At 36.4% G+C, this 21,399-nt stretch overlaps 1 long non-coding RNA gene across 2 annotated transcripts in view; it reads left to right on the top strand.

The window, feature by feature from the left end:
- LOC307103595 overlaps nt 1–21,399 on the top strand; it is an 84,091-nt gene that overhangs the window by 35,084 nt on the left and 27,608 nt on the right. Inside the window, exons 2-3 of one of the 2 annotated variants that reach the window (XR_013813822.1) lie at nt 3,585–3,708; nt 11,766–12,186. This is a non-coding gene — a long non-coding RNA (uncharacterized lncRNA). The remainder of the gene's footprint in view (nt 1–3,584; nt 3,709–11,765; nt 12,187–21,399) is intronic. The other variant, XR_013813821.1, reaches the window with a different exon arrangement.

The raw sequence follows: 21,399 nt of genomic DNA, 5'->3' as shown, positions 1-21,399 counted from the left end.
AATATTTAGGAAATTTGTGGTGAGGCATGAAAATGAAGGGCACTTATTTTCTTTCACTAGAAAGTATGAATTGACTCTTATGTATCTTTAAGTGTATCTCAGAGATATTTATTTTTATATGACTTGGTGATATTTTGAATTCATTCTTTGGCTGTGAAAACTTGCCCCATCCCAGAAGGGAATGGCACTTATATCTGTGACCTCATTAGCACCTCCCCAAATGGGTTCACAATCTACAAAGGTTAAGAAATATTCATAAATAGTAAACATAGTTTGACTTAAATTATAAAAACAACAACAGTAAAATTCCCAGAGAATATAAAAATACTTATTGATATTATTAAATCTACAACCATCAAGAGAGAAATTTTCTGGAACACGGAGAAGCAGACAAAGGTAAAATAGATTTCCTGCCAGTTTTCACATGTTCGCCACCACAACCATGGCAGAAATCACCCGCAGGAGTGTAGGAATTTTAAAGCAAGCAAGAACAATGTTATTTCAACACCCCAGCCCTTTCCTCTCTATTTTGGATGCTTTTGGAATGCCAAGAAACTTCAAGATCAATATTACCAAAAGGTAATGAATGTATAGCACAGAGTTACCTTAGTTGATTATATTCTTTTAAGAAATCTGAAATCTACCAGAATTGCTTGTGCCTCTAGGGGAGAAGACAAAAACAAACCTCAATGAACATCCTGTTTGTACAAGAAGGACATTTTCCTTAGAAACTTGCCACAAAATAGTTAAGTGGCTTTGGCAAGATGGTCAGTAATCTCTTTAAGCCATAGTTTCCTTGCCTGTAATATGAAGAGGTGGGATTAAATTAGTTTTATGACTCTGCCCATGGCCCAGATTTCATAATAAATAACACACATGGCAATGCAATTGATTTCTTAACTCATATGAGACTCATATCATGTCTCTAGATTTTCCAGATTTCATTTGTGGTGAACATACAAGAGGAAGTCAGCTTTGAGACACAGTTCCTGTCTTCTGGATAAAAGACAGATGGAATTTCCAAAGCTTCCATCTTCCCATTCCTGATACTCCCAGGGAAAATGGTTGAAGATGAGCTCAAGGGACATAAATGAGAAAGGAAAATGCTGGTGACTATAGTGAAAAACCTGTTCAGTTTTTGAATATGTCCCAAATAATACTTTCCAATGTAAAAGGGGTGTTTGAAGATGGTATTCCTGAACACTTGTGGGCTGAAAACAGTTTTAACAATATGAACCTTTCATACCTTAAATCTTCAATCAAATCTATCTATATAAAAATCTAAGCAACCATTATGACCAGATGACTGGAATGACTGGTCGACTGGTCGCTATGACATGCACTGACCACCAGGGGGCAGACACTCAATGCAGGAGCTTCCCCCGGGTGGTCAGTGAGCTCTCACAGTGGGAGCACCACTCAGCCAGAAGCCAGGCTCAGAGCTGGCGAGTGCAGCTGCAGTGGCAGGAGGCTCTCCCACCTCTGGGCAATGGTGGCAGGCACAGCAGGGCCAGGATGAGTGGCAGCGGAGCTGGGCCGGGCTCCGGCTGGGGCTCCTCCCTAGTCGCCTGCCGCTTTGGCACTGCTACATCCCCGCAATGGGTCCTAGATTGTGAGAGGGCTCAGGTCAGGCTGAGGACCCCAGCTGTGCACGAATCCATGCACCAGGCCTCTAGTATCATCATAAAGGTGATAGAATGGTACTTGTTCTATTGCATCTGAACTACATCTTTACTCAGAATTTCCATATGATCTTCTCTATAGTTTCTTACTAATGTGGACTGAGTTTTGTCTTTTTAATCTAGAATATAGAATAGTTACCAAGTAAGTAAAATAAATTACTCACAAATTGTGAAAATAATGTGCTATGTGCTAATGAGTTCGGGCATGTGTCATTGCCATCTGGGATGGGGCAGTTTTTCATAACCAAAGAATAGTCCAAACATCACCAGGCATGTAAAAAATAAAATAAGCCCTAGCCAGTTTGGTTCAGTGGATAGAGCATTGGCCTATGACTAAAGGGTCCTGGGTTTGATTCTGGTCAAGGGCACATGCCCTAGTTGCGGGCTCAATCCCCAGTAGAGGATGTGGAGCTGATCAATGATTCTCTCTCATCATTGATGTTTCTATATCTCTCTCTCCCCCACCCTTCCTCTCTGAAAACAATAAAAATAAATAAAATAAAATAAAATAAAATAAAATAAAATAAAATAAAATAAATGTTTGTGAGATACATTTAAGGTTGGATCAGAGTCAATTCATTCTCCCTACTGAAAAAAATAACAAGCACCTTTAATAATGTACTATGTCAGAAGTATACCAGAAAGCTGAAGTGCAAAGATATATAATATAATTGATACTAATATATACATTATGTTATGATATATTATATTAATATATCATATACATTATGTATCTTAGTTATATAAGTTATTGTGTATATATGTATATATTTATGTGTGTGTCACACACACATGGATTTGTAACAAGGTTTATATGTTATACAACTGTGGGAGCTGGCTAAGCAGTCTCAGTAAGACTGTTGTCTTTGCATTCAGTGCCCTGAAGCCTAAACTCTACAGGCAGGCAGAGGGAAAGAGAAGGTAAATGACAAATGGGGAAAACCAAGACCAAGTGAGAGCCCACAAACATAAGGTGGCTTTGGGAGGGTTAAAACTCCTGTCAGTCTTATTGCCTTTGACCTGGAGGGTATGGGTGTCCTGCAGAAGCTGGGACCCTTCACTATGGAGCTAAAAACATGTACCTGGTCCAGAAGTCAGAAAAGCTATAGGAACATCCAGGGGGAGGTGGATCAGATGGAGGCCTCATCTCTGCTGCACACTGAGGTGAGCCAGCTTATTAGCACACTTTTTATGTGCCATAAAAATGGCTGCTGCTTCACCCCCACCCTCGAGGTCTCTCACATGATTCTCTCTTGCTGTCTCCCTTAGCCAAAACGTGAAGGGGATTTTTGGAAAATGAAGGTCAGCCTAGCTAAACTGACATACTACAAAGCCACTGCAATGCACTAGTAAGATACTTGACTGGCAGCAGAAATTTACTGCTTAAAATAGGAATTATGTCTCACTGAACACCTACTGTGTATCATGCCCTCTGCTGGGAATCCTATATAATAAAAGACTAATATGCAAATTTTCGCCTCAACTGGGAGTTTGACCAGGGGGCGGCCCCCCCGGCCGGCCCCGCCCCCTATTGCCCCCCCCTACCTGTGCAGGAATTCCTGCACCGGGCCTCTAGTTTTATATAAATTGTTTCATTTAGTCTGCATTTTACCAAATGAGCTAAGTACTCTCACCTCCATCTTAAAGGTGAAGAATATGAAAACTAGAAATTATTTGAGGTCATACAGCTGGTACATTTTTAGGTCCTGGGTATGTCTAACTTTAACCCAAGTCTATACATTTTTATTTTTCCCATGTAGTGTGGTGATTCCATGATGGTAGTGAGTGTGTCGTCATGACTACTGTGTGGTAGGCATTGTCCCGAATACTTCCCATGTACTATCTTATTTAAACTTTACATTTCATTGAAGTTGATACTGCTATTACTATTCTATTTCACAGATAAAGATAGCCAGCCTTGAGAGTGAATAAACATACCACAAAACACAGAAGTAGTGAGTGGTAGAATGAAAAATGCAACCCAATTTGTCTGGCTTCAAATCCAGCGTGCTGAACAGGCATTGAGGTAATGGATATATGGTTAATATGCATTTTGTTTGTCTAAAATGTTCCATACACAAAACATTCATGTACAAATTTTTAAAATTGTAACAGAATGACTACTATTTATCTATTATCTATCTACTAGAGGCCCGGTGCACGAATGCATGCACGGGTGGGGTCCGGCCAGCCCACGCTGATGGGGGCTCATCAGGCCGGGCCAGCAGGGGGGAGGGTGGCATGGGCAGTTGGCCAGCTGGCCCCACCCCAATCAGGGGCCGGGCCAGCTTCCAGGGGGCGATTGGGGCCCGGATCAGGCTGGTAGGCTGCTGCAGTGCGTGTCATAGCCACCGGTCATTCTGGTAATTCTGGTCGTTCCGCTATTCTGGTCTCTGGGTCTTTATATCCTTTATAATAAAAGCCTAATATGCTAAGTGTCTGGTCGTCCAGTTGGCTGTTCAACCAATCAAAGCGTAATATGCTAATGATATGCTAAGGTCTCTCAACTGCTCGCTATGACGTGCACTGACCTCCAGGGAGCAGACAGTAGATTGGTTGACCAGTTGCTATGACGTGCACTGACCACCAGGGGTCAGTCAGTCAGTCAACCAGTTGCTATGATGTGCGCTACCACCAGGGGGCAGATGCTCTGCTAGTAGTTAGCTTGCTGTTGGGGTCCGGCTGATCGGGACTGAGCGATATGGGCTGGACATGCTCTGGAGTCCTCCTGCGGTCCCTCCCTGGCTGGCCAACCTCCCGCATCCCTCCCTGGCCCTGATCATGTACTGGTGGGGTCCCTCGGCCTGGCCTGTGCCCTCTCGCAATCCCAGACCCCTTGGAGGATGTCAAAGAGCCAATTTTGGCCAGATGATGGAACAACCAGTTGCTATGACGTGCACTGACCACCAGGGGGGCAGATGCTCAACGCAGTAGCTGCCCCCAGTGCACTCCTACAGGGGGAGCACCGCTCAGCCAGAAGCCAGGATGATGGCTGGCGAGCGCAGCAGCAGTGGTGGGAGCCTCTCCCACCTCCGCAGCAGCGCTAAGGATGTCCAACTGCCATCAGTCGGACATCTCCTGAGGGCTCCCAGACTGCGAGAGGGCACAGGCCGAGCTGAGGGACACCCCCCGAAGTGCACAGATTTTGTGCATGGGGCCTCTAGTATATAGATATTATCGATCATCGATCTATCAATCTATATCACCAAGCTTAAAAATATAAATTAGCAGTACCTTAGAAGCCCTTTGTGGGCCCTTCCCCAATAATATCATCCTCTTTTCACCTCAGAGCAACTATAAGGATGAATTTTATATTAATTATTTCCTTTTGTTTATAGTAGCTTTAGCACATCTGTAATATATAATTTAATTTTAAGTGTTTTTTCATTTATATGAAAGGAATCATGTTGTATACATTTTCTGTTACTTTTTCATTCAAAATCAAGAATGTAAAATTTGTCCTGGCTGGATGGCTCAGTTAATTGGAGCATCATTCTATAAATCAAAAGGTGGTAGGTCTGACCCAGGTCAGGGCACATACCTAGGTTGTGGGTTCAATCCTTGGTCAGGGTGTGCTTATGGGAGGCAACAGACCCATGTTATCTCACATCAATGTTTCTCTCTCTTTTCTCTCAAAAAATAAAAATAAAATAAAAACATATCCTAGGGTGAAGATTTAACAAAAAAGGAAAGAAATGTGAAATTCATCCAACTTGATTTTAGTATTTGTAATTTATCCACTTTAATACTGAAGTTTTTCTTATTGTATGAATATACCACAATTTATTTGTTCATTCTTCTGTTGATGGATATTGGGTTGGAATGTTTTGCTGTTTTGTATAATAATTCCATGCACATTTTAAAAACATATCTACTTCTGTATCTCTCCTGGTGTCTCCCTATGGCATTTTCCAAAGAATGGACTGATTGGAGTATAGAGTATGCTCATTTTCAAATTTACTAAGTAATGCCAAACTGTTTTCACAAATTATGGAACAAGTTTTAATTTCCTCTACCTGTGTTTGATAATCCCCATTACTTGATATACCTTCGATCATGATATTTTCAAGTTTTTACATTTTTGCCTATCATGTGCATATAAATATTTTGTAATTTTAATTTGCATAAATCTGATAACTATATTGAGAATATTTTCCTTAATATGAACCTTTGTGTCTTCTGAGGAAAACCTTTTTGTCTTATGCTCATTTTTCTATAATAAAATTATAACTAAATAATAATTTAGTTATTGATATATAGTCACTGTAATATGTGTTGGCCATACAATCTCCCATGAAGTTTTTCCATTTTCATGGTATGATAAGAATTCCTTAATTTTGTAATAATCTAATTTTTCAAAAATTATTTTATGTATGCATGTGTATGTTGTATCTTCCTAAGAAATTTATGTCATCATATGGTCCTAAAAATATTCTACTAAATAGAGTTTTCAAAAAGTTTGTTTTTCCATTTACATTTCATCCTTTAATTCCCTTAAAAAGGGAATGCTATAAAGTAGGGATCCAATTAATTATTTTTCTATAAAAAACTAGCTTTCAAATGTCAAATTTTAATAATCCATCCTTTTTCTAATGACTCACAGTGATGGCTGTGACATGAATTTTGTAGTCATTTCCTTTACTTTCTTTCTTTTTTTTTTTAATCTTAATGTGCTTGGTCTAAAAACATATGTCTTAGTATAGATTTTTAATAAGTTTAAATTTTTGTAGGACTTACCTACTCATCTTGTGCTTATCATCAAATTGCTTTGAACATATTTTGGAAAGAGTTGGGCATTTATTTGTCCATATGATTTTCAGAATCAGCTTGTTGTGTTATATAAATACACACAGTTGATAATTTTACTCTGACTTATTGATATTATGTTTTATAGATCAATCCTATGAAATTGGATATTTTTACAACATTCAGTCAACTATGTAAAAATATGTATTATTTCTGCATTTGTTAAGGGTTTATTTATTGCCTGAATAAATTTACAGTTTTCTACATAAGAGTTTTATATCTTACATTTATTCCTAGATTCTTGGTGTTGTTACTTTAAATGATATATCCATATATAAACATAGATGAATGTAGCATTTTAAATGACATTTTTATTGTCACCAATATATAAAAATTCAATTGACTTTTGTATTGACCATTATATTTTGTAAGCTTGTTAATTTTTGCCATTAATGCTCATGTGTTATCATCTTCAATATATAAAAGTTCTGTTTCTCTATAATTTTATTCCTTCATATTTTACTTATTTTTTCATTATGTTGAATAATAAAATGTCTATTTCAAATTAGCTGACAGCTTTTCTTCTGAGTGAATACTAATTTTATTAGAGTCTATTTTATTAAGTGAGATAGTTGCCCAGCATAATTTATTAGAATGATAAATTATATTTATCTTTTATTTACTAAAACATCAATGTTGATTCTAGTATGTATGCACTTTAATATTTTCTTAGATTTTAAAATATGTTTTTTTTAGATTTATTTTTTAGATATATTATTTTTTTTTTTGTTTTTTAGAACTTAATCATCTATTGCTAGTCTCTTGGGCTTTATGCTAGCTATTTTAATATGCAAATTTTAAGAATCAAATCTAGATTTATTTAGAAACACTATTCTCTAACAATATGAAAACAAATTATTTAAATATCATTAAATTCCTCCAAATTCATGTTATTCAACATTATTTTAGATGTTATTGTTATTAAGTTTTATAACAATAACAATTCTTTATTTTTATGTTTTGCTAATCCTCACCCAAGGATATTTTTTCCATGATTTTTTAAGGAAAAATGGAAGGGAGTGGAGCAGAGGGAGCGAGAGCGGAGTGGGGAGAGAGAGAGAGAGAGAGAGTGTGAGAGTGATACATTGTGGTTGGGGATCCTGCAACCACTGTCCAGACATGCCTTTGACCAGGAATCAAATCTGGGACCCTCTAGTGTGCAGGCCAACTCTCTAACCACTGAGCAACACAAACCAGAGCAGCAATAACAATTCTTTAGATTCAGGTTGTTTTATTTAGATATTTAGCAATTTCTTCACTCACTATTTTTTCTTAGATCTTTCATCTGGAATAATTTCCAGTTCAAGTAAAATATATGTTTTGTAAGTTTCTTTCATTTGGGTCTATTGTTAGTATATTCTGTCTGTTTTATTTGTAAATTTTTATCATTACTTTAGGGCAATATATTTATATTTACATCATTCTTTTAAGGTCTAACATTTTAGTGTGCCATTTATTTTTTATTAGCCAGTATCTTAACACTGTGTCTTATTATCAGTCCAATTAATTTTCTATCTTTTATCAGCCTAATTAATGTTCTATCTTTTCCTTTAAAGATCTTTTCTTTTTGTTTGTGTTATAGAGTCTCACTATGTTGTAAATGAATGTGGAATTATTTTTATTTATCAGGCTTATGAGTTGTTGTTTTTTATGACTTTCTGAATCTAAGGATTGGTTTATTTCAAAAACTCTTGTCAATTTTTTAATCTTTATCTCTTAAATAGCACTTCGTTTTACATTTTTTCTATTATATTCTTATAAAATTCCCCTTAGACATATATCTTACTCTCCTCTGTGTCTCAAACTTTCTTTCATATTGTTAATCATTTTTTTCCCTCAGGACTGTTCTTGATAACCTATTCAAATGTATTTTCTAGATCCATATCTCTTCACTCTATTTTACTGTTTAATCCATCCACTTAATTTTTCACTTCAACTTGAACCTACTCATTTTTAGAAACTCTGGTTCTTTTCAAATGACTTTTTAAGAGTCTCTTTTCTTTGTTGATGTTTTAAGCTTATCTTTTACCTCTTCAAACATATTAACCTTTTGCACTCGGATGTCGAGTGTGACTCGACACGGTTAGCATCGGTAGCAGCTCGTGTGTCGAATTGTATTGAATGTATCAATAATTTGAAATATAAAAAGATCCAAATAAATAAGTTTGTATGAAAAGAAACTCCAGTTTTTTATTCTACTGCCACGCTTTGTAAAATCTGGGGTATTTAAAAAATTAAATCCCGAGTAGAATAAAGGAATCAAGAAAAAAGCAAGAGAGTGCAAAGGGTTAAATCTATCCTATATAATAAAACCCTAATATGCAAATTGACTGAACGGCAGAACAACTGGTGGCTATGACATGTACTGACCACCAGGGCATAGATGATCAATGCAGGAGCTGCCCTCTGGTGGTCAGTGTGCTCCCACAGGGTGAGCGCCACTCATCCAGAAGCTGTGCTCACAGCTGGCAACTGTAGCTGCGGTGGTGAAAGTGGGCCTAAGCCGGCAGTGGGACATCCTCCAAGGGGTCCTGAACTGCAAGAGGGCAGGGCACAGGCCGGGCTGAGGGAACCCCCCATCTCAGTGCACGAATGTCGTGCACTGAGCCTCTAGTTTATTATATATTCAACATTTGATACTTTGAGTATGTTCAGTCTTTAGGGTCAGGTCCTATAATCTATCTGGTTACGTGTTGGGTTCTCTGAAAGTAGAAGCTGAGATTGAATGAGAGGTATGATGTGCTTGTCCAGGGTCAGCACGTGTGGAGATCAGGAAAGAAAGTACCACTTCTGTGTGGACTCCACACAGATGTCAGCCAACCTGAAGAAGACCTTGGGAGCAAATCCTGCCTGTTGGCATCATCCTGAGCATAAATGGCTGGGTACCCAATCTTGCCCTGTCACCAGCAGCATGCTGCCTCAGGAAGGGTGTGATAGAACAAGGCTCCTCTCTGAATCTGAGGGGGATCCTGAAAAGAGCGGTCTGCAGACCTCATTCCTGGCAGCTGGGCTGCACAGCCTTCCTCCTAGGGGTTCTGCCACCTCCATGGTGATCCCAGTTATTTTGCTTTTTTTTCACTCAAGTTACCTAATTTGTATTTTGTAATTTTTGACAGTACTCAATTTCCTTAGATTTTTAACTGAAGATATATATTATTTCAGGCTTGAATTAAGATTGTTTTATCCACAGAGAATAAATAATTGCTTTTACTGGTTTCCTGGATATCAATTTGGGACCATTAGAGCTTTTCCAGGCCACAAAGTTTTTTATAAATTTCAAATGCAAAACCACATGAGGCCTGCATTTTGATTATAAATTTCCAGAGTGTATTATAGTTTTTCTCCAATAGTGGAGATTGTTCTGATATTCTCTTCTGAATGGTGGGTTGATTTCTCATTTATACTGAGAATGACTGTTTCCCTTTAGGTTTTCAGCTCTATGAGATGGTCTCCTAAAAGACCTCCCATTTTCAATGGGCCCCATTTATGGGCTTTGTTTTCTACCTCTGTGCTCCCAAAGCTATCAAAATGAGCTCAAGTTATCTAGCATTTATCTAAATCCTCACTCTCTTAGTTTTACATCATGCTTTTTTTGCTCTGTGCATTTATTTTTCTTTTATGCTCCTCTTATTCTCCTTCATGATATTTATTCAGTGTATATTGTTGTCTATACATTCTATTCAAATAGTCAATGTTGGCATCTCTCAGATATTGCAACTCAAAAGATCCAAGATAATTAATTCCAAGGTGTGGAATATATATTTTCCACAATTTTAATTAACTTAGTAAGGACTCTAACAGATTTAATTTTCTAATCACATAAAACTGTTTTATTTATAAATTATAGCACAGCAGTTTCTATCAGACCAGCATCAATTAATTAATAAAATTCCTACCTTTGACACTGTTTCAATCATCTACCCAACTTTGAATCTTATAATTTCCACATCACAACATTGAGATAATTATCCTAATTTAAGGTAAGAGTGTATATTTTTATATATGTTCTAATTTATTTTTTCTGTTGAGATATTAACAGAGACCTACCTGATGGCTTTTGGAAGGAATTCTTAATCAAAATATAAAAGCTTGAGGATTGTTTTTATATATTTCATCTATACAATATGGGAAAAATTACCACTGCTTTTCAGGTTTATGCTACCTTTATTAAATAGGACTAATTGCACAGACTTGTTCCCAAGCTCTATAGTTCATAGTTTGCATTTAAAGCTAAGTATTAGCCAAATTTGTGTATTACTAATTGTATTAAACAAAATAATTGTTTTCAGATAGTAGTTAAATAGATAATAATTAAATAAATTGTGAAGATTGGTTACTCAGTGCCTCTGTGCAGAATGGCATCACCTGGGGAATTGTCAATTTGCATATCAATTGCTCTATAATCATACCTGTGAAGTCTGCAGATTCTATTGTCCTCACCCATATCCTTGTCCTCCCCTCCTAACTATTGACTATTATTCCCCTTTGCACTGAGTTGAAAGGACTATGACATCAGCCACCAGCAAATCTATTCTAAATTTCTTTTGTACTTATAAATTGGAGATCAAATGGATAAGTCTTCAATTTTAATTTATTATCTTGTTGGCTGATTTCTTATTATGCATTCTTCCCTTTCATGATGCATCTGAATATAAGTTCAGTAGGTGGACTGTGGACTATTATGGATTGTAGGAGAGTGTTATATTCATTCCAGGGACAGTTTCCTGATCCTAAATATGAAGGGAAAAGAGAGATCACTTGTTGGTCTAAGGTTAAGGCATGGACATCAGAAGCATGTTGACAAATTTTATGTAGGGTATTTTTATTTTTGAGAAATCACTTAACCTCTGCTTTGGTTTTTCTAGTTATAAAGTGGGGTGTTGAAGAGGTTATACAATTAATATTTCTAAAGTATTCTTAAAATGAAAAATGCTATGCAGGTGTTAATTATCTTGTCATGTTATTAGCAATAGTAATTTAGGTAATACATTTTAGAAAACAACCATCATGCCATTTTTGCAGCCCATTGAGCTGTTTTCCCAAAACAGCATGCATGTTACTATAATATAGATTTCAACACTATGTTAAAAATGTAAAATAAATAAGAAAACATGCAGACGTATACACGAAAACACATTGGCTATGCGTCCATGCAAATATGTGTCCAACCAAGAGAGAGAAGGGCTGAAAGGATATTATCTTAATGAAGGAAACAGGTCAGCAAACCTCAGATTATTTTGCAAACTCTGCTGTTTTTCTCTCAATTCTCTTCCCCAGGGGTCTAACAGGAAGAAAACTTAAAATGACTTTACTGGTTTGTGCAGGCAATAAAGAAAACATTCAGGAAGATAATACCACAAGTCATTGACAGCCCATGAGTCAAGTAAAGGGATAACTTTGATGCATAATTCTTGTTATTGGATTCTCCAGAGAAACAGCATCAACAGGATATATATATAAGGAGAGAGATATCATAAAAATTGGCTCATATAATTATGGAGGCCAAGAAGTCCAACAATGGAGCTGCCTTTTGCAAGATGGAGAACCAGGAAAGCTAGCAGTGCAATTTAGTCCAAGTTCAAAGAGAAGGAGAAGATGTATGCCCCAGCTCAAGAGAGAGCAGATTTGCCCTTCCTCTGTCCAAATGTTCTATTCAGTCCCTCAATGAATTGGATGACACTCACCTATGTTAGTGAAGGTAAGCTTTACTCAGTGGACTGATTGAAATGCTAATCTCTTACTAGGGCCCATACCCTCATTGCCACACCCATAAATAATGTTTTATCACTATATGAGGATCCCTTAGTCCAGTCAAGTTGATGCATAAAATTAATCATCACACTCTGTTTGGGCCATTAAAAAACACACGGACAAAAAGCAGCAATATTGGAGGCAGGGCGTTGGTCATATGCTTTCAATGCCATTTGAGAAGAAGAAATGTCTTTCATCTAAGAAGAAATGCCCCTTCCTAGAATTCTCAAGGACATGTGACAGATACTTCCTACCAGAAGGGTGTGTTGATTCAGATTTGTGCAGATTAAGACAGATGTGTAAATACTTTCGAAAGGTCACCAGAGCCAAATACAGAAATCAATACTCTATGCTTCTGCCTAGATAAATTTCTGCTTTTCAGTCCTCATATAATATTTATCTGAGCCATTTTGATTCCCAAGATTCTACTTTATGCAGCAAATCACAATGCTTGTTCTTATAGAAAATTAAAAGACTGTATGATATTGGCCTTGGCCATAAGCTCCTTATTATCTAAAAGTGGAGATAAGATATGTGCACAAATAACTGTGTGATCTAGATGTGTGTTTTCAAAAACTATCATATGAGATAGCTTATATTGTGTTATAAACCACCTCAAAACATAGTGGCTTAAGAAAGTAGTCATTTATTTAACTCACATTTCCAAGAATTGACCATTTTAGGCTAGGTTCAGCTGATCTAGATCCAGGATAACTCATGCATCTGCAGTTTGCCTTAGCCTGAGGAGCTCGATTGTCCTTAAAAAGATGTTTAGTCCTCCTGCTGGCTGACCCTGGCTTTTCCATGAGGGAGAATGCTCCAGGAGCATAAAGACAGGGAGCAGGGAGTGCTAGCGTTAAGCATTTTTTCAAGCTTCTGCTGTGTCATATTTGCTAATGTCCTATTGGCCAAGGCAGGTTAAATGGCTAGCCAGATTCATTTCTTGGTAGGAGCTGCAATGTAATATTTCAAGGGCATACAAATAAGTGAGGAAAGAATTTGGGGCCATTTTTTTACAGTCTACCAACACTGAGGGACAAAAATGAACACTCTTGGAATGTCCATTGTCATTCCCAAGTACTTGGGCCATCAAGAACATACTTATATAAATCAATGTAAAGTCTAGCTCCTCTTCCTTAGATCTCTTTCTCTTGTGATTCCAAGAAATTTGTAGGAGTTTAGTTATGGTATAGGGGTAATTTCTTGCTGTATTGTCCAACATGTTTACTGGGTTTAGAACTAAGCTGTACCTCCTTGAGGTTAGAGAGACTCTGTAATTTGACTCTGTAAAATTAGTCACTGAAGTTACTAAGAATTTCTGAGACAATATTCTGGAATGCAGGCATTACTAAGAGAGGATTTTCTAAATGTCTTAAACTCCCATTAATATATCAAGAGCCAGCTGTGACAGAGTCATGCTTGAATAGTCAGTTCTATTCTGCGTCAGGTGGAGAGAACCCAGAATAGGAGGTAGCAGAAATCCTATCTGACAGTAGAGGGTGTGGGAAATTGGCTGAGTTAGAAATGAAAAATTCTAGGAAAGAAAGTTTTAGCAAAAAAAAAAGTTAGTGGCAGGTTATAATTTTTATTTTTAAGGGAATCTTCCAGGTGGTATGTGCGGAAAAAATCTATATTAAGATGGGAGAACCTGGGTAAGGATGAAACCCTCCTTCAATAGTACTACATTGTTTCATTGTTTGGGTACCATATCCAACATAGTGATGAGTTTACAAAAGCTTATGCATTTCAGGTAAATTATCAAAAAGTAACATATCTGTTTCTTCATAGCCTGCATAAGTAGGATTTCTCTGTATAGAATGAAGGAGAATCAGAAGACTGAAATCTTTCTGTGGTCCAGATTAAAAAACAAAAACAAAAAACAATAAAAAAAAACAACTCATGGTGTACAAGGGGTCACAAGCAGAGGCAAATGGCCACGAGTTTCAACTTCCATAGCAGATGTCTACATGGCAGCATTTTTTTTTTTTTTTTTTTTTTTTTTTTTTGCTGCCTAGCATCTTGGAAAGATTGGAGTAAAAAAATCCTGAAAAAAACTGAATTTCTACCTGTAAAAGATGGAGTCTACACAAAGAGACTGATTTGAACCTGAAAAGTCAGAGCTATTCTCACTTCATCACTACCCAGCAGGTTAGGAGTTTAAAAACCAGGTTATAGTAGTTGGAAGTAGTTATTTATTGCTCACCTTAAGAAATGTTTTGTTAATTACTGACCTTATCACATCTTTAAGGAAGTGAGAACTTAGGGCTAACAAATTGTCTCTGGTGGGAAATTTAGTCTATTTCTTCTTTGTTTTAACTTTTGGTTGTCTTTCATTTTGCTGTTGTGCCCAACACTGGTCTTACCTCATGTCTGCTCTAAGAGGTCCTCTTCTAAATCGAGGCATTTTACACCAGTTGGGGGGAAAATCAGCCTACAATGGCTCACATTTCAGATTTTAATTATAGAGTCCTCATCAACATATTTTATGGTTGCAATTATTTGTGTTCTTTATTGCAATTAAGAATGTTTTACTTCTTCAAATAGGTACTCTTTGGCTGATTATTATTTCATATGCTGAGTTTTCTATTTCCTTTTACTCTAATTTGCCTGCACAAAACTATATGACAGGAGGGTCAGGGGAACATAATTTGTTTTAGAGTATGAACAATAACTTCAGATATAAGATGGAGTCTCTGGTTAGCATTTCCCCTTCATTCTGAAGGAAAAGGGGAAGTTTGGTCCAGAAATATGGACTTTATGGTACTTGTATAGTGACAATATGAAAGCCTCTTTTAATAGTAATAGCAGATTAGGAAGTCTCTTTGTTTTCATTTCCTGTTCATGTTATATAGTCTATGCTAACATGATATGTGACTGTGTTGAATATGGGGTTTGCTTGAGCATCTGTAGGATAATGGGGATGTTTGCAAAAAGCAGACCTTCAGAAGTAGAAAACAAGTATAGGCTCTGAAGAAACGGCTATGTTACTTTTTGATCATTTACCTGAAATGCAGTAGCTTTCAAGTAGAGATGTGTGGCTAAAAATGTAAATGAACTTCATTTGTTGCTCCTTTCTAAATATTTCTGGGGTGATAAAAAACCCATAAACACATTCCCTTGCAAGCAGGGTTTTGCATTTTCCCATTGCATTGCTGCATGAGCATGGGGTGAGATCAACTGTCTCGAGATCTGAACACTCACAAAGTCAAATCTTGTGGCTCCATTAATTCCTTCATTGTCACAATTTAATCAACATCATGCTAAGGAGAACAAAATAAAGTCACCATTATCAATATGATTATCACTTCATTTTCTCTTTTATTATAATTTCTTACTTAGTCATTAACCTGTCATTAAAAGGAATTTACATTACACATGGATATCTACCTAATAAAAGAGTATCATGCTAATTGACCATGCCTTTGCAACACCCACCAGCCAATCAGGAGTGAGCATGCAAATTAACCCAACAAAGATGGCAGATTAATTTGCATACACAGGCGCCAAGTGACCAGGGGAGGGCGGGACTTTGTATTGCCATGGCGATGACGCAGGTGTTCCACACCTCCCCAGCCGCTCTGGGCCTCTGGGCAGCGTGGGAAGGCAGAAAGGTGGCTCTGGGCTGGAGCAGAAAGGCTGCTCTGGCCAGAGCGAAGGCAGTGCTCGCAGCCAGGGTAAGGAAGGCCCATTCTTGCATGAATCTTCATGCATCGGGCTTCTAGTAAAGTAATAGGAAATCTAGGTATTAAACATTGGATAAAATCAAGTTCTTCTTTTTTCTTGCTAAACTTTAGTTCTCAGAAATATTTTTTTTATATCGGTGTTTTCTTATGTTTTTTTTTTTTTTCCTTTCTGTTTGTTTGTTCGGTTAGTGGGCAGGTCACTGAACAGTGGGATTTTTCTGTCTGAAACATAGGAATACACTTAGATTTCCAGTCCCTGGGCTTGCCTGCTGCACTATGAGTTTTAAAGAGTAACTTACCTTGACGGTGCCTGTTTCATATTACATTTTATGTATAACAATTAAATTCCCTTCTGAGCCATCTGGTTTATTGGTTGTTTGAATTTATATTTTTCAACTTGTCCTCCCAATTTACTCATAGTGGGACCAGATTTTCTCACTTAGTTTTTCATAAATGTCCTGCATGTAGCCAGTCCAGTAAACTCTCTGCTGATGTGGCTATAATGAGGCTCATACTTTTAAAAATTATATATCCATACAGTAGGCCTCACAAGGAAGTGTGCATATCTCCAGTTTTTCTCACTTAAATAAATTTGGAAATAATATAATTTTCAGAAAAATTACCTTGCAGGAAACTGGTTTGACTTAGAAGTTAATCACTCCTCTTCCTCCCTCTCTCCTACGTGTGTGTGTGTGTGTGTGTGTGTGTGTGTGTGTGTGTGTGTCTGTCATTGCTGTAATTATAGTCTGGTAAGAATTCTATGCTATATGTTATAAAGGTCCTTCATTAAATCTTTACATTGGAGATAACTTCTACTTATTCATCCAAAATTTTTTTTTCTTGAATGGGTAAGAAAAAAAAAAATCCACATTTTCTTCAGCTTTTATTTTATAAGATTCTTTAAGTCATAAAATTCAGAGAAAATGTCCAAGATTAAAACCCAAATTATTCTCTGATAATATATAATATCTTTTTCTTCATACACTTAAGTTGCATAATTAATTGAATATGTAGCACAAATAATATATAAATTCAATAAAGAAAACAAACTAGCTGGACCTTCATTTTAGCAAAACAACTGGTTGAGTGTTTAATATTTCATTAAAAATAATTTCAGGTTTTTATTTTTGTACCATGTCATTTAAGTGCCAACAATAGAAAATCAATCCCATTTTTACATAATTTATAGTCTTCAAATGTGTTATATGTTAGATAATTTTTATCAATGCTTTTAAAAATTTAGAAAATAGGAAGAAAAATAATCTTTCAACATACACAGATTACCTAGAATTAACATTTGTGAATTCTTTCATATTTTTCTTTATGCTTTAAGTAAAAATTGTATAGAATATAAATTATAAAAATATATATTTCTTTGAGAAGTAATTGCTAAGCACTACAGGTGCTGGGCACTATTTTCAGGTCAAGGTAACACTGGTGAATGATATAGACAAAAATCTCTTTCCTCTTGGAACTTATTTCCAGTGGAGGAGACAAGAAACAAACAATAAGTGTAAGAAACACATAAATTACATAGTACACTAGAAGAAATTGAGAAGAAGGATTGAGAGTGACAGGGTGGAAGTGGGTTTGCTATTTCAATGGGATGAGTGAGTGGTGTGAGTTTCATGAGGTGAGAGAATGAAGCATGTAATTAGGGAAGAATCATCAGGCAGAACCGAGAGTCTGAGAATGTGTCCAGAGGTGGAGTATTCTGAGACCAGGGAGGAGCATAGTATGTTTAGAGCAGAGTTAGCACTAGACTGTGACTAGAGAGACATAGTAGAGAAGGCTAGAGAGATGAAGATAGATAGATCAGATCATGTGAGACATTATAAGCCTTTATCAGGACTTTGGATTTTACTTATAACAAAATAAAGTGATATGATCTTAGTTGTTTGTTTTTTTTCAATCCTCACCCAAGGATATTTTTTACATTGATTTCTAGTGAGAGTGGAAGGGAGGGGTGATAGAGAGAGAGAGAGAGAGAGGTGACAGAGACACATTGATTGGTTGCCTCCCCCCAATATGGGTCAGGGAGGGACCCTGCAACCCAGGTACTGGGAATGGAACCCAAGATCCCTTATTGAGCAGGGCGATGCTTTAACAACTGAGCAATGGCTAGTGAGGAATGATCTTAGATTTTAACAGCATCTTTCATGCCCGTAGCTCCAGTCCCTTCCTTTTTCCTGAGGCAATCACAACAAGGGATTGTTAAATATATTTCTCATCCACATATTTATTGTTTTGCTATTTACATATCTCAAAACAGTTATAGAATAGCTTGTGTGTAGTCTTATATGCTTAGATACACAAAAACAATTCATATTATTAAGGTAGACATTTTACTTAAGATTTTTTCTGCCTCAAAGGGGATGAGAATAGACCCTACAACATAAAAATGCTATAATATGTAAAAATTACTTGCACTAAAAGTCTTAAAATTGTACTTTATGTATGGTAATAGAATTTGCATACATGTAAAGTACTTAGGAGAGTAGCACATAAAAAGATTGAAAAAATGTCAACTTTTATAATTAATATTATTTTATTGTCATCATTATATTCAAAATGTATTTTCTGGGTCTTGGGTTATTTTTTAAGTAAAATTATCTAATAACTTCTATTGTGCATTGCCTGATCATATCCTTTGCCTATTTCCTATTTTAATATTTTTTCTTATTTATCCTTAATAGCTTTGTATACATTCTAAATACAATATTTTAGATACAAGTTTTGTCAAAATCTTCTGATATCTTGTTTAAATTAGTTCATGGCATCATTTGTTGTAATATCTACCTTTTTGTTTTATTAACCTTTATTATCCTGCTATATGAAGTTTTATAATTTTCCCCTTTATATTATCTTCATGACTTTAAAAAATATTATTCTAAACTTGAAGTAAATAAAAACAAAACAAGCTTTGTCTATGTGGTTATAAATGTTTTGATTTTTCTTCCTCATTTAGAAAGTTTATTCATAAAGAAACTTCTTGTATTATTCACGTGGAAAGCTCATTTTTGTAACCAGTTATTGAAGGAGTCTTTTTCCAGTGATTTGTAATGATATCCCTCATTTACCCAGGTGGCTGTTTTATATATGACTGACCCTTTTGTCTATGAAGTTATTGTGAGCATATATTATTTATTTATCTCTGCATTTATAGTAATCGCATGGGCCAGTTAACAATTAACTATTTTAAAAATATGTCATTTGAACTGAAGCTTGAAAGAAAAGTTATTATTTACTGAAAGCACATATCTGGGACATCGGTGCTTACTAAATTTAGCTTAACAAATGTCCCTGAAAGTAAATATAAAAAGTGTGAACCCTTTCCTTTTCCACTATAACAGTCTACACTTCTTAAGGGTTTATGCCTGCAATTTTATGTTTGAATAACTATTAAGGATGTAATCTGTTATGTTGTACACCTCAGGTTAAAAATGATTTCTATTTACTCACTGTTTTAACAAAATAACACAATTATTTAATACTAGTATATGGTGGGTTATAACTCAAGACATGGGGTGTAGAAACAGCCAGGTCATATCTGCTATCTTCACAAAACTCATAGTCTACCCAGGGGGTAGAGGCCTGAAGATATTAACTTTGATGTGCTATGGGAAGGACACATAGAAAGGCCAGTGGAATGTAGTGAAGGGAGGTTGGTCTTACAATAGAGAGTCAGGGCAGGCTTCAAGAAGTGATCATGTGTAAGCTGAATCTCAATAAGAAAATGTAAAGTTCACTAGGCAGAAAAAAAATGTGCTTTCTTACCAGTGGGAATGACAAACACAGAGGCACAGAGGCTTGATGGAGTGTGTCATGTTCAGGAAATAGCCACTGACCTTTTATAACTAAATAAAAAACATCAGAGGTGAGGAAAGAAGTTGAAGATTAATATGGAAAAATATATTGGGGTCAGATTTTAAAGAGATTTGTATGAAGAGGTTGAACATAATGCTGGGGGCAAGGAGTAACCATTGAACATTTGAAATAGGCAAGTCACATGATCAAACGTGTAGTTCAGAAAATAACTGATGTCAGGTTGATGGATGAAATGGAAAGGCAGACTAAGACTCACCAATGTTTATTTTCATAGAAATAAACAAGAAATGGATTTCTAGATTTTGGGAATAAACTCTTCACTGGTCTTCTATCTTTGGCTCCTGTAACATAATGACAACACAGCAGCCAGAGCCGTTCTTTTGAAAACGAAATCACCTCATGTCACTTCTCTGCTCAACTCCTGTAATTGATTCTCCAAATCATTGAGTAAAATCCTTGTAATCAATAGCGTACATGTTCCTATCACCTGCCTGACCTCTTTTACTACTCTTCCCCTAGCTCTCTTCATTCCAACTCCACTGACCTCCTTGCTGAGCCTCATATGCACCCATTTTAGGACCTTTGCCTCCTAAATGCAGGATTAATTCCCTGCTTGCCTTTAAATCTCGGCTCAAGTGTTATCTTATTGAGGACATTCCTGGCCACTCTGAAAATTGCAACCATTTATCTCCACCTCAAAATCCTTTATATCCTGCCTTACTTTTATCCCCCTGAACATTTGTCACTCCTTAACATCTATAATAATAAAAGCATAATATGCTAATTAGACCAGATGTCCTTTTGGACGACCTTCCAGACGAAGTCGGGGCTGTGAGGGAAGTCTGGGTCCCAGATGCCAAAGGGAAGCTGGTGCTGGCAGCTGCGGGAAGGAAGGCCTACTCTTGCACAAATTTCGTGCATAGGGCCTCTGATATTATATAATTTACTATTTAATTATGCTTGTTGTCATTCTCCCTTGCTAGAATTTAAAGTAGGGTTGTTCTGTTTTGTTCAATAGTGTACCTCCAAGTGCCTAGAGCATTGCCACATAACAGGTTCTCAGTAATTAAATGTTGAAATGAATGAAATGATGAGAACCTTAAGACAGTAAGATACTCACAGAAGGCAGTTGGCTAAACAGTTTTAAGCTAAATTTCATTGGCGTTGCAGATGAGACTGGTTTAATATGGTTGCTGAGAGAGATGAAGGACTAGAATCTTACTTCTATATCTCTAGCTTGGTTTAATCAGTGGATTTTAATATTATTAGTGTTTCTTCTCTTATTTTTAGTATGAATTTTAAAACCATTTGGAGATTGTATAGATAAATTAAGCAGAAGTTTATTTTTAAAAATTCTCTTATAATCTCTAGTTATGCAAATACGCATCTCTATTTTAATGTCTAATAAATATTTCATAGTTTTAGCTTGGTGGTGGGGGGGAGAGACTTTCAAATTTTCAACTACCTCCTTCAACTATAATTTTATAGTTTAATTTCCCTGTTTCCCTTTCTTCTCTATGAGACCATTGTCCACTTGTTTCTGGTTACATTGAATTTCAGCTCTCCTTGGGGACAATGACTTGCTCTGGCCATTGTCTGGTGTCCTCCAAGGGCACAGGATCATGAGTATTATACTTTGAATAGTGTCT

This window comes from Cnephaeus nilssonii (genome assembly GCF_951640355.1).
Source record: "Cnephaeus nilssonii genome assembly, chromosome: 7".
Classification (NCBI taxonomy): Eukaryota; Metazoa; Chordata; class Mammalia; order Chiroptera; family Vespertilionidae; genus Cnephaeus; species Cnephaeus nilssonii.
Note: the sequence above shows the minus strand (reverse complement) of the source record. Positions and strands in the feature narration are given on the sequence as shown.